This window comes from Bubalus kerabau, chromosome 1 (genome assembly GCF_029407905.1).
Source record: "Bubalus kerabau isolate K-KA32 ecotype Philippines breed swamp buffalo chromosome 1, PCC_UOA_SB_1v2, whole genome shotgun sequence".
Taxonomy (NCBI): domain Eukaryota; kingdom Metazoa; phylum Chordata; class Mammalia; order Artiodactyla; family Bovidae; genus Bubalus; species Bubalus kerabau.
In genome coordinates, this window is record NC_073624.1 from 151620881 (window position 1) to 151636352 (window position 15472).

Genomic DNA, 15472 nt, shown 5'->3' on the forward strand with positions numbered 1-15472 from the left:
AGCTTACTCAAACATGTCCACTGAGTCAGTGAAGCCATCCAACCATCGCATCCTCTGTCAGACCCTTCTCCTCCTGCCTTCAATCTTTCCCAGGATTAGGGTCTTTTCAAATAAGTCAGTTCTTCCCATCAGGTGTCCAAAGTATTGGGGTTTCAGCTTCAACATCAGTCCTTCCAATGAATATTCAGGACTGATTTACTTGAGGGTTGACTGGTTGGAGCTCCTCGCAGTCCAAGGGACTCTGAAGAGTCTTTTCCAACATTGCAGTTCAAAAGCATCAATTCTTCAGTGCTCAGCTTTCTTTACAGTCCAACTCTCACATCTATACAGTTTGGAAAAACCACAGTAGTCTGACTGTGGTTTGACTACATGGACCACTGTTGGCAAAGTAATGTCTCAGCTTTTTAATATGCTGTCTTGGTTGGTCATAGCTTTTCTTCTAAGGAGCAAGAATCTTTTAATTTCATGGCATAAGATTATACAGTGGCAGTGACAAACAGATTCAAGGGATTAGACCTGATAGACAGAGTGCCCGAAGAACTATGGATGGAGGTTCGTGACACTGTACAGGAGGAAGTGATCAAGATCAGCCTCAAGAAAGAGAAATGCAAAAAAGCAAAACGGTTGTCTGAGGAGGCCTTACAAATAGCTGAGAAAAGAAGAAAGGCTAAAGGCAAAGGAGAAAAGGAAAGATATACCCATTTGCATGCAGAGTTCCAAAGAATAGCAAGGAGAGATAAGAAAGCCTTTGTCAGTGATCGATGCAAAGAAATAGAGGAAAACACTAGAATGGGAAAGACCAGTGATCTCTTCAAGAAAATTAAAGATACCAAGGGGGAACATCTCATGCAAAGATGGGCACAATAAAAGACAGAAATGGCACGGACCTAACAGAAGCAGAAGACATTAAGACGAGGTGGCAACAATACACGGAAGAACTATACAAAAAAGATCTTCATGACCCAGATAACAATGATGTTGTGATCACTCACCTAGAGCAAGACATCTTAGAATGTGAAGTCAAGTGGGCCTTAGGAAGCATCACTGTGAACAAAGCTAGTGGAGGTGATGGAATTCCAGTTGAGGTATTTCAAATCCTAAAAGATGATGCTGTGAAAGTGCTGCACTCAATATGCCAGCAAATTTGGAAAACTCAGCAGTGGGCACAGGACTGGAAAAGGTCAGTTTTCATTCCAATCCCAAAGAAAGGCAATGCCAAAGAATGCTCAAACGACCGCACAATTGCACTCATCTCACATGCTAGTAAAGTAATGCTCAAAATTCTCCAAGCCAGGCTTCAATAGTACATGAACTGTGAACTTCCAGATGTTCAAGCTGGTTTTAGAAAAGGCAGAGGAACCAAATATAAAATTGCCAACATCCTCTGGATCATTGAAAAAGCAAGAGAGTTCCAGAAGAACATCTACTTCTGCTTTATTGACTATGCCAAAACCTTTGACTGCGTGTATAACAAACTGTGGAAAATTCTTCAAGAGATGGGAATACCAGACCACCTGATCTGCCTCCTGAGAAATCTGTATGCAGCCAAGAAGCAACAGTTAGAACTGGACACGGAAAAACAGGCTGGTTCCAAACTGGGCAACGAGTACTGCCAGGGTCCAGCCCCAGCTGATCCAGGGTATTCGAAGGAGAGACGGCATCGGCGACCTATTTACTTAAATATTCATCAGAGATATAAAGAGTAATAGAATGAGGATAGCTCAGTGAGGAAATTCAGTGGAGAAAAGAGGCTGAATAATTCAGCCAGAAGGTGAGAGAAAGAACGACATCGGGAGACCAAGTTTCGGTGAACAAGGCCCACACTTTATTTTCCAAAGTAGTTTTTATACCTTAAGTTATACATAGAGGATAATGGGGGAAGGGGTAGAGTCATGCAGTAAGCCAGGCTTTCTTCCTGCAAACTTGTCATATGCAAAAGTTTAGGTGATTTGCATCATCTTCTGGCCCAGAGGCCTGTTAACATTTTAAGACCCTTTCTTCAGAAAACTTATTTTTCTCTAAAGGTGATTAGTCAGGCGCCACCCTCCAAAAGCATTAAAGTTGCATTCCTATAGGGCAAAGGTGTGGTGGGCTATAACAAGAAAAAGAATTAACTCAAGGGTCCAAGATTACAAACATTAAAGCGACTACTTACACCAATTATATTAATCAATACACTGCCAGGGACACAGCAGGTAAGGGATATGGAGACTTAGCAGCAAACATTGGCCCAATAAGTGAAAAACCCTTCACCAATAAAATTTCTAATCAATCTTTTAACTGCTCTAAGGAATCTGTATTTAGACAGTTTAGAACATCTCACGCCTCGCACAGTTGGGAGGCTCTGAGCAATCACTTGTGGCCGGAAAAACCTATTCAGGCAGGCTAGAGGACTTCCAAAGGAGTTTGTAGGTTGAAACACTATCACACCCAGGAACTTTATTAACTGGAGCTGTAAGTTAACTCTTTTTTTCAGAGAGAGGTAGTAGGGGACAGCCCCCTGTAAAGTCAGAGGTGTAGGTGAGAGCACAAAGCAGAAAGTAGGCAGACTCTGGTTTTGGGGGTAGATGCTCGAGAATTTCCAGGGGGACTCCTGAGGTTCGATCCCGCCTTTGCGTATGCCGAGCCTCCTTCCTCATGACCTTTGCCATGGGCGGAGTTCCTCACGCTGGCTCCTGGCAGTGATAGACTTCCAGTTGAGCTATTCCAGATCCTGAAAGACTATGCTGTGAAAATGCTGCACTCAATATGCAATATGCCGGGAGATGGCTCCCGGCAAAGTACGTCAGGCTGTATATTGTCATCCTGCTTATTTAACTTATATGCAGAGTACATCATGAGAAATGCTGGGCTGGATGAAGCACAAGGTGGAATCAAGATTGCCAGGAGAAATATCAATCACCTCGGACATGCAGATGACACCACCCTTATGGCAGAAAGTGAAGAAGAACTAAAGAGCCTCTTGATGAAAGTGAAAGAGGAGAGTGAAAAAGTTGGCTTAAAATTCAACATTCAGAAAACTAAGATCATGGCATCCGGTCCCATCACTTCATGCCAAGTACATGGGGAAACAATGGAAACAGAGAGAGACTATTTTTTTCGGCTCCAAAAATCACTGCAAATGGTGACTGCAGCCATGAAATTAAAAGACGCTTGCTCCTTGGAAGAAAAGCCAGGACATGGAGCAACCTAAATGTCCAGTGAAAGAGGAATGGATAAAGAAGATGTGGTGTATATATACAATGTACTATTACTCAGCCATAAAAAGACTAAAATAATGACATCTGCAGCAACCTAGATGGACCAAGCGATTATCATATTAAGTGAAGTCAGTTAGACAAAGAAGTACCATATGATATCAGTTCAGTTTAGTCGCTCAGTCATGTCTGACTCTGCGACCCCATGGACTGCAGCACGCCAGGTTTCTCTGTCCATCACCAACTCCTGGAGTTTACCCAAACTCATGTCCATTGAGTCAGTGATGCTATACAGCCATCTCATCCTCTGTCGTCCCCTTCTCCTCCTGCCCTCAATCTTTCTCAGCATCAGGGTCTTTTTCAATGAGTCAACTTTTCGCATGAGGTGGCCAGAGTATTGGAGTTTCAGCTTCAGTATCAGTCCTTCCAATGAACACCCAGGACTGATCTCCTTTAGGATGGACTGGTTGGATCGCCTTGCAGTCCAAGGGACTCTCAAGAGTCTTCTCCAACACCACAGTTCAAAAGTATCAATTCTTTGGTGCTCAGCTTTCTTTATAGTCCAAATCTCACCTCCATACATGACTACTGGAGAAACCATAGCTTTGACTAGACGGACCTTTGTTGACAAAGTAATGTCTCTGATGTTTAATATGCTCTCTAGGTTGGTCATAACTTTCCTACCAAGGAGTAAGTGTCTTTTAATTTCATGGCTGCAATCACCATCTGCAGTGATTTTGGAGCCCAAAAAAATAAAGTCTGACACTGTTTCCACTGTTTCCCCATCTATTTCCCATGAAGTGATGGGACCGGATGCCATGATCTTCGTTTTCTGAGTGTTGAGCTTTAAGCCAACCTTTTCACTCTCCTCTTTCACTTTCATCATGAGGCTTTTTAGTTCCTCCTCACTTTCTGCCATAAGGGTGGTGTCATCTGCATATCTGAGGTTATTGATATTTCTCCCGGCGATCTTGATTCCATCTTGTGCTTCTTCTAGCCCAGCGTTTCTCATGATGTACTCTGCATATGAGTTAAATAAGCAGGGTGACAATATACAACCTTGATGTACTCCTTTTCCTATTTGGAACCAGTCTGTCGTTCCATGTCCAGTTCTAACTACTGCTTCCTGACCTGCATATAGGTTTCTTAAGAGGCAGATCAGGTGGTCTGGTATTCCCATCTCTTGAAGAATTTTCCACAGTTTATTGTGATCCACACAGTCACAGACTTTGGCATAGTCAGTAAAGCAGAAATAGGTGTTTTTCTGGAACTCTCTTGCTTTTTCCATGATCCAGCGGATGTTGGCAATTTGATCTCTGGTTCCTCTGCCTTTTCTAAAACCAGCTTGAACATCTGGAAGTTCACGGTTCATGTATTGCTGAAGCCTGGCTTGGAGAATTTTGAGCATTACCTTACTAGCATGTGAGATGAGTGCAATTGTGCGGTCGTTTGAGCATTCTTTGGCATTGCCTTTCTTTGGGATTGGAATGAAAACTGACCTTTTCCAGTCCTGTGCCCACTGCTGAGTTTTCCAAATTTGCTGGCATATTGAGTGCAGCACTTTCACAGCATCATCTTTTAGGATTTGAAATACCTCAACTGGAATTCCATCACCTCCACTAGCTTTGTTCATAGTCATGCTTCCTAAGGTCCACTTGACTTCACATTCCGGGATGTCTTGCTCTAGGTGAGTGATCACATCATCGTGATTATCTGGGTCTTCAATATCTTTTTTGTACAGTTCTTCTGTGTATTCTTGCCACTTCTTCTTAATATCTTCTGCTTCTGTTAGGTCCATACCATTTCTGTCCTTTATTGAGCCTATCTTTGCATGAAATGTTCCCTTGGTATTTCTAATTTTCTTGAAGACATCGTTAGTGTTTCCCATTCTGTTGTTTTCCTCTATTTCTTTGCACTGATTGCTGAGGAAGGCTTTCTTATCTCTCCTTGCTATTCTTTGGAACTCTGCATTCAGATGTTTATAGCTTTCCTTTTCTCCTTTGCTTTTCACTTCTCTTCTTTTCACAGCTATGTGTAAGGCCTCCCCAGACAGCCATTTTGCTTTTTTGCATGTTTTCCATGGGGATGGTTTTGATCCCTGTCTCCTGTACAACGTCACGAACCTCCATCCATAGTTCATCAGGCACTCTATTAGATCTAGGCCCTTAAGTCTATTTCTCACTTCCACTCTATAGTCATAAGGGATTTGATTTAGGTCATACCTGAATGGTCTAGTGGTTTTCCCTACTTTCTTCAATTTAAGTTTGAGTTTGGCAATAAGGAATTCATTTTCTGAGCCACAGTCAGCTCCCGGTCTTATCACTTATATGTAAATCTAAGAAAATGATACAAATGCGCTTATTTCTAAGACAGGAACAGACTCAGATATAGAACACAAACTTATGGTTACCAAAGGGGATAGCTAGAGGCAGAGGAGGGAAGATAAATTAGGAGTGTGGGATTAACATATATACACTAGTATATATAAAATAGGTAAACAGCAAGGAGCTAGTGTACAGCACTGGGAACTATACTCCATATCTTACAATAAGATATAATGGAAAATCTGAGAAAGATATGTATGTATAATTTAATCACTTCTGTACACGTGAAACTAATAGAACATTGTAAATTACATATACTTCAATTTAAAAAAAGAGCAGACTGTAGAGGTAGACTGCCTAGAATCAAATATCAGCTCCTCCTTTATCATGTTAGGGACCTTGTGTAATTACTTAACTTCTTTGGTTCTTCGCTTTCTCATTTGTTAAATATGGATAATTATAATGCCAATCAAACAGTGTTGTGAAGATTAAATGAAAATAATGTAATAAGGCATCCACAATAGTGCTTGACTTCCAGTGAACTCAAGAGATATGTTGGCTAGTATTTTTGTTATGTAATATATACTCAATTTTTTGTTAAAACATTTGATACTTCTACAACAGACTGTTGTAGCTAGGAGAGTAGCTACTGATAAAACATTCACAATGATCTTTTATATTACTTTCCATTTTACTGTATCACATTCAACTATACTGCATATTAAGCATTCTGCTGTGTGCAGAAGATATTAAGAAGAGGTGGCAAGAATACACAGAAGAACTGTACAAAAAAGATCTTCACGACCCAGATAATCATGATGGTGTGATCAGTGACCTAGAGCCAGACATCTTAGAATGTGAAGTCAAGTGGGCCTTAGAAAGCATCACTACAAACAAAGCTAGTAGAGGTGACAGAATTCCAGTTGAGCTATTCCAAATCCTGAAAGATGATGCTGTGAAAGTGCTCAATATGCCAGCAATATGCCAGCCACTCAATATGCCAGCAAATTTGCAAAACTCAGCAGTGGCCACAGGACTGGAAAAGGTCAATTCATTCCAATCCCAAAGAAAGGCAATGCCAAAGAATGCTCAAACTACCGCACAGTTGCACTCATCTCACATGCTAGTAAAGTAATGCTCAAAATTCTCCAAGCCAGGCTTCAGCAATATTTGAACTGTGAACTTCCTGATGTTCAAGCTGGTTTTAGAAAAGGCAGAGGAACCAGAGATCAAATTGCCAACATCTGCTGGATCATGGAAAAAGCAAGAGAGTTCCAGAAAAGCATCTTTTTCTGCTTTACTGACTATGCCAAAGCCTTTGACTGTGTGGATCACAATAAACTGTGGAAAATTCTGAAAGAGATAGGAATACCAGACCACCTGATCTGCCTCTTGAGAAATCTGTATGCAGGTCAGGAAGCAACAGTTAGAACTGGACATGGGACAACAGACTGGTTCCAAATAGGAAAAGGAGTACGTCAAGGCTGTATATTATCACCCTGTTTATTTAACTTCTATGCAGAGTACATCATGAGAAACGCTGGACTGGAAGAAGCACAAGCTGGAATCAAGCTTGCTGGGAGAAATATCAATAACCTCATATATGCAGATGACACCACCCTTATGGCAGAAAGTGAAGAGGAACTCAAAAGCCTCTTGATGAAAGTGAAAGTGGAGAGTGAAAAAGTTGGCTTAAAGCTCAACATTCAGAAAATGAAGATCATGGCATCCAGTCCCATCACTTCATGGGAAATAGATGGGGAAACAGTGGAAACAGTGTCAGACTTTATTTTTGGGGGCTCCAAAATCACTACAGATGATCACTGCAGCCATGAAATTAAAAGATGCTTACTCCATGGAAGGAAAGTTATGACCAATCTAGATAGCATACTCAAAAGCAGAGACATTACTTTGCCAACAAAGGTTCGTCTAGTCAAGGCTATGGTTTTTCCTGTGGTCATGTATGGATGTGAGAGTTGGACTGTGAAGAAGGCTGAGCACCAAAGAATTGATGCTTTTGAACTGTGGTGTTGGAGAAGACTCTTGAGAGTCCCTTGGCCTGCAAGAAGATCCAACCAGTCCATTGTGAAGGAGATCAGCCCTGGGATTTCTTTGGAAGGAATGATGCTAAAGCTGAGACTCCAGTACTTTGGCCACCTCATGCGAAGAGTTGACTCATTGGAAAAGACTCTGATGCTGGGAGGGATTGGGGGCAGGAGGAGAAGGGGACGACAGAGGATGAGATGGCTGGATGGCATCACTGACTTGATGGACGTGAGTCTCAGTGAACTCCGGGAGTTGGTGATGGACAGGGAGGACTGGCGTGCTGCGATTCATGGGGTCGCAAAGAGTCGGACACTACTGAGCGACTGATCTGATCTGATCTGATCTGTGTGTAAGACTAAAGAAATTATCACTGCATTCTGATTTCCAAAGAGTTGACCTATGAACTTTTAACACACTGGTACACAGCTCATTCATAAATTGAGAAGTGTCTGTGTTCCACTAAAAAAAATGGTTAATAAGACTATTTGAATGATAAGAGTGAGGAAAAATTTCCACCAGAGAAAAATCAAATTTTCATGATTTATGAGGCCCTTTTTTTCTTGTGGCCAGTTTAGTTAACTTAGAATGTGAATTAAAGATATGTGATGACAAGAAAATACTGGTGATTGCCAAGTATGATAAGAGGTATCACTAACATATCGACTTTGGAATTACAATGCTATCTGCAAATAAAAAAAAAGTATTATTCTCTAAGTTTTCTGCACTTTAATGATCAATCTGAAATGTCAGATTCAGAAGTACTAATTAATATCTTTAAAAAAATAATGCCTAAAAAAAAAAAAAAAAAAAAATAATGCCTAGATCATATATGTTTAAGCACCAAAGTTTCACTCAAACTTTCCTTTCATTCTCCAAAAGATATGAAACAATAAGCACTGTTTTATGCAATTTTTATAGAATAATTAATTAAGGTTACATTTACATCAAAGGAGCTTTGTATCACCATAGACATTCTACCATGGATAGACTTTCCATCTGATTCTACCTACAAGCAGCAAATGACAGCAAACTTGAGCTATAGGGTGTAAAGGGAATTGCAAGAAACTAAATCAGAGTTTGGCTTTAGGTTTTACGTGTTTTCTTATTAAACTAACTTACCCTGCGAGTTAACTTGGTTTCATCAGGGCAAAACTTTGGACCTACCTGACAATATGCTACAGAGAGAAGACAGAATGAGCTTTAAAAAGTGTTGACATCAAGTCATGAGTGACTGACTTATAAAGAATTATTGTGGGCCCTTAAATTTTTATTCTATCATTTTTATACATTTCTATTTTAAAAATTTTAATTGGAGGCTAATTACTTTACAATAGTGTGGTGGTTTTTGCCATACATTCAGGATGTGTTCCCCATCCTAATCCTTCCTCCCACCTCCCTCCCCATCCCATCGAACCTGGACTGGTGATCTAGTTCACATGATAATATACATGTTTCAATGCTATTCTCTCAAATCATCCCACCCTCACCTTCTCCCACAGAGTTCAACAGTCTGTTCTTTACATCTGTGTCTCTTTTGCTGTCTCGCATTTAGAGTCATCATTACCATCTTTCTAAATTCCATATACATGTGTTAATATACTATATTGGTGTTTTTCTTTCTGACTTACTTCGCTCTGTATAATAGGCTTCAGTTTCACTCACCTCATCAGAACTGATTCAAATGTATTCTTTTTAATAGCTGAGTAATATTCAATTATGTATATGTACCACAGCTTTCTTATCCATTTGTCTGCCGATGAACATCTAGGTTGCTTCCATGTCCTGGATGTGCGTGGATTTATCTCTGGGCTTTCTATTTTGTTCCATTGATCTATTTCTGTCTTTGTGCCAGTACCGTACTGTCTTGATGACTGTGGCTTTGTAGTAGAGCCTGAAGTCAGGCAGGTTGATTCCTCCAGTTCCATTCTTCTTTCTCAAGATTGCTTTGGCTATTCAAGGTTTTTTGTAATTCCATACAAATTGTGAAATTATTTGTTCTAATTCTCTGAAAAATACCATTGGTAGCTTGATAGGGATTGCATTGAATCTATAGATTGCTTTGGGTAGTATACTCATTTTCACTATATTGATTCTTCTGATCCATGACCATGGTACATTTCTTCATCTATTTGTGTCATCTCTGATTTCTTTCATCAGTGTTTTATAGTTTTCTATATATAGGTCTTTTGTTTCTTTAGGTAGATTTATTCCTAAGTATTTTATTCTTTTTGTTGCAATGGTGAATGGAATTGTTTCCTTAATTTCTCTGTTTTCTCATAGGAATGCAAGGGATTTCTGCATGTTAATTTTATATCCTGCAACTTTACTGTATTCATTGATTAGCTCCAGTAATTTTCTGGTGGAGTCTTTAGGTTTTCTATGTAGAGGATCATGTCATCTGCAAACAGTGAGAGTTTTACTTCTTCTTTTCCAATTTGGATTCCTTTTATTTTCCTGCTATGATTGCTGTGGCCAAAACTTTCAAAACTATGTTGAATAGTAGTGGTGAGAGTGGGCATCCTTGTCTTATTCCTGACTTTAGGGGAAATGCTTTCAATTTTTCACCACTGAGGATAATGTTTTTTGTGGGTTTATCATATATGGCTTTTATTATGTTGAGGTATGTTCCTCCTATACCTGCTTTCTGGAGGGTTTTTATCATAAATGGATGTTGAATTTTGTCAAAGGCTTTCTCAGCATCTATTGAGATAATCATATGGTTTTTATCTTTTAATTTGTTAATGTGGTGTATTACATTGATTGATTTGCGAATATTGAAGAATCCTTGCATCCCTGGGATAAAGTCCACTTCGTCATGATGTATAATCTTTTTAATATGTTGTTGGATTCTGTTTGCAAGAATTTTGTTAAGGATTTTTGCATCTATGTTCATCAGTGATATTGGCCTGTAGTTTTCTCTTTTTGTGCCATCTTTGTCCGGTTTTGGTATTAGGGTGATGGTGGCCTCAGAATGAGTTTGGAAGTTTACCTTCCTCTGCAATTTTCTGGAAGAGTTTGAGTAGGATAGGTGTTAGCTCTTCTGTAAATTTTTGGTAGAATTCAGCTGTGAAGCTGTCTGGTCCTGGGCTTTTGTTTGTTGGAAGATTTCTGATTACGGTTTTGATTTCTGTGTTTGTGATGGGTCTGTTAAGATTTTCTTTCTTCTTGGTTCAGTTTTGGAAAGTTATACTTTTCTAAGAATTTGTCCATTTCTTCCAAGTTGTCCACTTTATTGGCATATAGTTGCTGATAGTAGTCTCTTATGATCCTTTGTATTTCTGTGTTGTCTGTTATGATTTCCCCATTTTCATTTCTAATTTTGTTGATTTGATTCTTCTCCCTTTGTTTCTTGGTGAGTCTGGCTAATGGTGTGTCTATTTTATTTATTTTCTCAAAGAACCAGCTGTTAGCTTTGTTGATTTTTGCTATGGTCTCTTTTGTTTCTTTTGCATTTATTTCTGCCCTAATTTTTGTGATTTCTTTCCTTCTACTAACCCTGGGGTTCTTCATTTCTTCCTTTTCTAATTGCTTTAGGTGTAGAGTTAGGTTATTTATGTGATTTCTCTCCTGTTTCTTGAGGTAGGCTTGTATTGCTATGAACCTTCCCCTTAGCACTGCTTTTACTGAATCCCATAGGTTTTTGGTTGTTGTGTTTTCATTCATTTCTATGCATATTTTGATTTCTTCTGTGACTTGTTGGTTATTCAGATGTGTGTTGTTTAGCCTTCATATATTTGTATTTTTAATAGTTTTTTCCCTGTAGTTGACATATAATCTTACCACATTGTGATCAGAAAAGATGCTTGAGAGGATTTCAATTTTTTTGAATTTACCAAGGCTAGATTTATGGCCCAGGATGTGATCTATCCTGGATCTATATTTTAAAGTAATGATTATTTCATGTTACCTACCCAATTTGTTAATTCTTATAGGATTGGTAGGTATCTAGATATTAAAAATAAGTAAAGTAAAGCATAAAAATAAACAAAAAAGCAAGAAATAAAAGTATTTTATATGGTGAAAGAATAGATTCCTTTTTTTTTTTTAAACACTTGGGAAAATAATGCTTGCTAAAGGCCTTTTCTCAACAGAGTTTTATAAGCATAAAGCAGTTTATGCTGGCTATAAACTTAAAATTTTTTACAAAAGATAAACTGGTAAAAAATTTTATTATCATAACCAAATATAACTAGATTTTTTATAGTGGGGACTGTTATCTTAATAACAAGGTTAAAGGGTTTTTTTGTTCATTTGTTTTTTAAGCCTTTAAACATATACTTCGTTCCCTAAAGTTATAAATCTGTAAAAGAATCAAGTACTCTCTAATAACTCTTTTAATGATTTTTGGAAAATTCAAGTTGAAAACATCTAAGGATGAAATAAGAAATGGTAGATTTATTACCATCTACATTCTGCTTTGTAGAGGCAAAAATAGAAGGATAAAACTAAAAAAAAAGAAGAAAAAACCCAACAAACATACCTCATTTTGTTTCTTAGATTTAGTTAAATCAAAGTCAATTCTCATTTTTAAGTTTACATAATAAGAATCAGTTTCCCAGGAGGAAAAAAGCCCAAAACAGACTATTAAGATAAAAAGAAATTTGCTTTGCCAAGAGTGTTCTAGTTCCTGAAAATGTTTGGTTGCCTTCTGGTCTCCTTTCCAACAATCTTTTGGCCAAGAAAAGAGCTGAGGTTTGTCTTTTAATATGGTCTTCCACTGAGGCAACAAAGATTTAATTCTACTTTAGTACTTTAAAGAGATGAGTACAAGGATGTCAGCTTGATGATGTAAAGGGTAGGTGATTCTGGAATTCTTTAATATTAAGTTCCTTACAATTTAAATTAAATTAACCCTCATTTTTTTGCTCTACTCTTAATGGCAGATGAGAATAATTAGCATAGATTTTTATGTTGCCTTGTTATCTTTCTTTCTGATTGAACAAATCTAGTTAACATCAATATTTTTTTTCTTGAAGACTGGGAATATGAGACAGTCATTGTTACCCTCTGAATTATATATAATTTGCCTTCAGATAACTGATACTCATTCCATTTTAAAATGTGATACTCTGGTTGGTAATGCAATAAGCATGTGAACCCCAAAACTTATAAAAAGATGTTACAAATTGGAATTCTGTTAGATGATACTCTTTCAGTTTGCCTCTTGTGTATTCTGAAGTTGCCTTCTTCCTTGTATAAATTAGTTTTTACTTTTCTTTGACATAATGACAGCTCCTTTTTCTCCTCCCCCCAAATTAAAATTAATCATAATCTTTCAAAGAGTTCTCTATTACCTTTCATTTTTGACTGACATCCTACTTGCTGCAGTCCTCAAGAAATCAATGAATATATTAACTGAAATTAGACTTGGCACCTGTCTCCAAGGAACTCAGCTCAATAGTTCTTGGTAGACTTAGATGGAATTTTTAATAACTTCAAAGGAGCTATTTTAAAAAACTGTGCATTTTTGATATTAAGCCACTATGATTTATTAAAATGCATGTATATGTGGCTTTTATATGCATATGAAAAGTTAAGTATTTAATTAAATAGTTCATAATTTTATCCCAAGTCATTATAACTGCTTTTCCCAATAGCCTTAAACACAAAGGCATTTCACCATTACTAACTCATCTTTTCTTATAAAACTGGGCATTCTAAAGTCATTCTTTTAAATCCATGTTTTCTGAGTTCCCAAATAAAGACAAAGGGTATAAAAAAACAAATATGACCAGAGTTAAGAGCATTAAAACACAAAAAATCTAACAAGTCAATGACTGTTACGAAAAGAAACTAAATAGGTAGTTTACATAGTATTTTATAAACACAAAGAATGGTGTATTTCTTTTCAGTCATAAGACTCAATTTGAGGGGCAAAGGAACTAGAAAAACATGGTGTTGAAAAGGGAAACTATAAATATTCAGAAAATTTTTTTTTTTCTTTTCCTAAATTTCTGAACATTTTTTCTTTAGAGCTCCAAATAAGTCATGTACAGAAACCTCATCTCAGACTAAAAGTAATAACAATCAGATAATGAACAGAAAAGAGCTTAGTCTGAAAGGCTGAGTTGGAATCCTGATTGTACCATTTACTACCTCTGTAACTTTTATCTTTTTGAGTTTCAGTTTCTATAGCTGTAACACGGGTATAATACCACCAAATCTAATAGGGTTGGTGATGATTAAAATAAAGAAGGCATGTAATATCTACACATTGTCTGGCTCATAGTAGGCATTTGATAGATTTTGTTCATGGACTTTTTCCCTTCCCTGACCCGTGTGGAAATTAAATTTGACAGATAAATAGTATTCTCTTCACTCTCAAAGCTACTGTGGTGAGAAAAAGACAGAAGTAACTAAATGGAGGTATAAATCTCCTTGATCTAAAATTTTAAAGTAGTTTAGTAAGCAATGAAATAAAACTGGTAAGAGATAAATAAAATGATGGAACTTATAAAACCCATGTGAAAGTTAAGATAATGTTAATCATTTCTATTTTCCTCTTGGCTGTGATGATATTATATTTCATATTCAGTGAGGGGAAAAATTATCTAAACTTCAAAAACTAAAATTAAAAGTGTTTCATAAAAACAAAATTTGCTTCCATTTTCCAGATGTTTTATCAGAAAACTATTTCAAAATCAAAGTAAGGATTTTCGGTCATTCGTCTGGGATGATCTGTTTACGTGTCTACTATGTGCCAACTGATATACTGAAGGGTAGAGGGTATATAAAAGAAGGTGGAAGGATAACTATTAAAGGCATGGTACATGCCAATTGTTTCAGGCACACATCACTGTGTTAGTTCAGTGGGGCTGCCATAACAGACTACCAACTGGATGACAAACAGCAGAAATTAATTTTTTCACAGTTCTGGAGGCTGGAAGTCCAAGATCAAGGTATAGGCCGAGTTGCTTTCCTCCGAAGCCTCTCTCCTTGGTTTGCAGTTGACTGTCCTCTTGCTGTCTTTTCACATGGTTGTCCCTCTGTGTAAGTTCACCCCTGGTGTGTCTGTGTCTCTTTCCAAATTTCCATCCTTATAAGGTTACCAGTAACACAGGATTAAGGCTCACCTTAATAGCCTCATTTTAACTTAATCATCAGATAGAACAGATCAGATCAGTTGCTCAGTCGTGTCCGACTCTTTGTGACCCCATGAATCACAGCACACCAGGCCTCCCTGTCCATCACAAACTCCCGGAGTTCACTCAGATTCACGTCCATCGAGTCAGTGATGCCATCCAGCCATCTCATCCTCTGTCATCCCCTTCTCCTCCTGCCCCCAATCCCTCCCAGCATCAGAGTCTTTTCCAATGAGTCAACTCTTCGCATGAGGTAGCCAAAGTACTGGAGTTTCAGCTTTAGCATCATTCCTTCCAAAGAAATCCCAGGGCTGATCTCCTTCAGAATGGACTGGTTGGATCTCTCCAAATTGGGTTTGGGGATTCAATACAGAAACTCTGGTGTAGGGGTGGGGAGGGACGGACACAATTCAGCTGATAAGAAACACCATCTCACTTAACCACCACTATGTTGTACAAAGGAGAATCTAGGCTTTGAGAGAATAAATAACTCATCACAGACAGCCAGTAAGTGGTAGAAATAAAATTTTAACCAAGGTCTCATTATGAGTATACCAGAACCTTTGCTCTTTCTGCTATTCATACCTCCTCAAAGAATTATGCATCTAGTTAGGAAGACACAGTACTGATCCATGAAGTTTTAAATATGGGGGTTATTCATTCACTGATCTTGTGCCATTAAATGGAAAGAATGGACTTAAGATTAGTAAACATTTTTATGTAATAAATAGGATTTTTATTATGTGGTAGGCTGGGTTCTTTTACAAAAGTCTGTTTGTTCCCTTACATGAGGGATTGTGGATTGTCAAACAGAAACAATTTT

General features: G+C 37.9%; 2 protein-coding genes across 5 annotated transcripts in view; one reads left to right on the forward strand and one right to left on the reverse strand.

The window, feature by feature from the left end:
* Positions 1 to 15472, reverse strand: part of MICU1 (mitochondrial calcium uptake 1) — a 224005-nt gene that overhangs the window by 74583 nt on the left and 133950 nt on the right. The window lies entirely within an intron of this gene.
* MCU (mitochondrial calcium uniporter) overlaps positions 3059 to 15472 on the forward strand; it is a 438436-nt gene continuing 426022 nt past the window's right edge. For both annotated transcript variants that reach the window (XM_055535454.1, XM_055535455.1), the window contains exon 1: positions 3059 to 3068. The gene's annotated coding sequence lies outside the window, so the exon portion shown is untranslated. The remainder of the gene's footprint in view (positions 3069 to 15472) is intronic.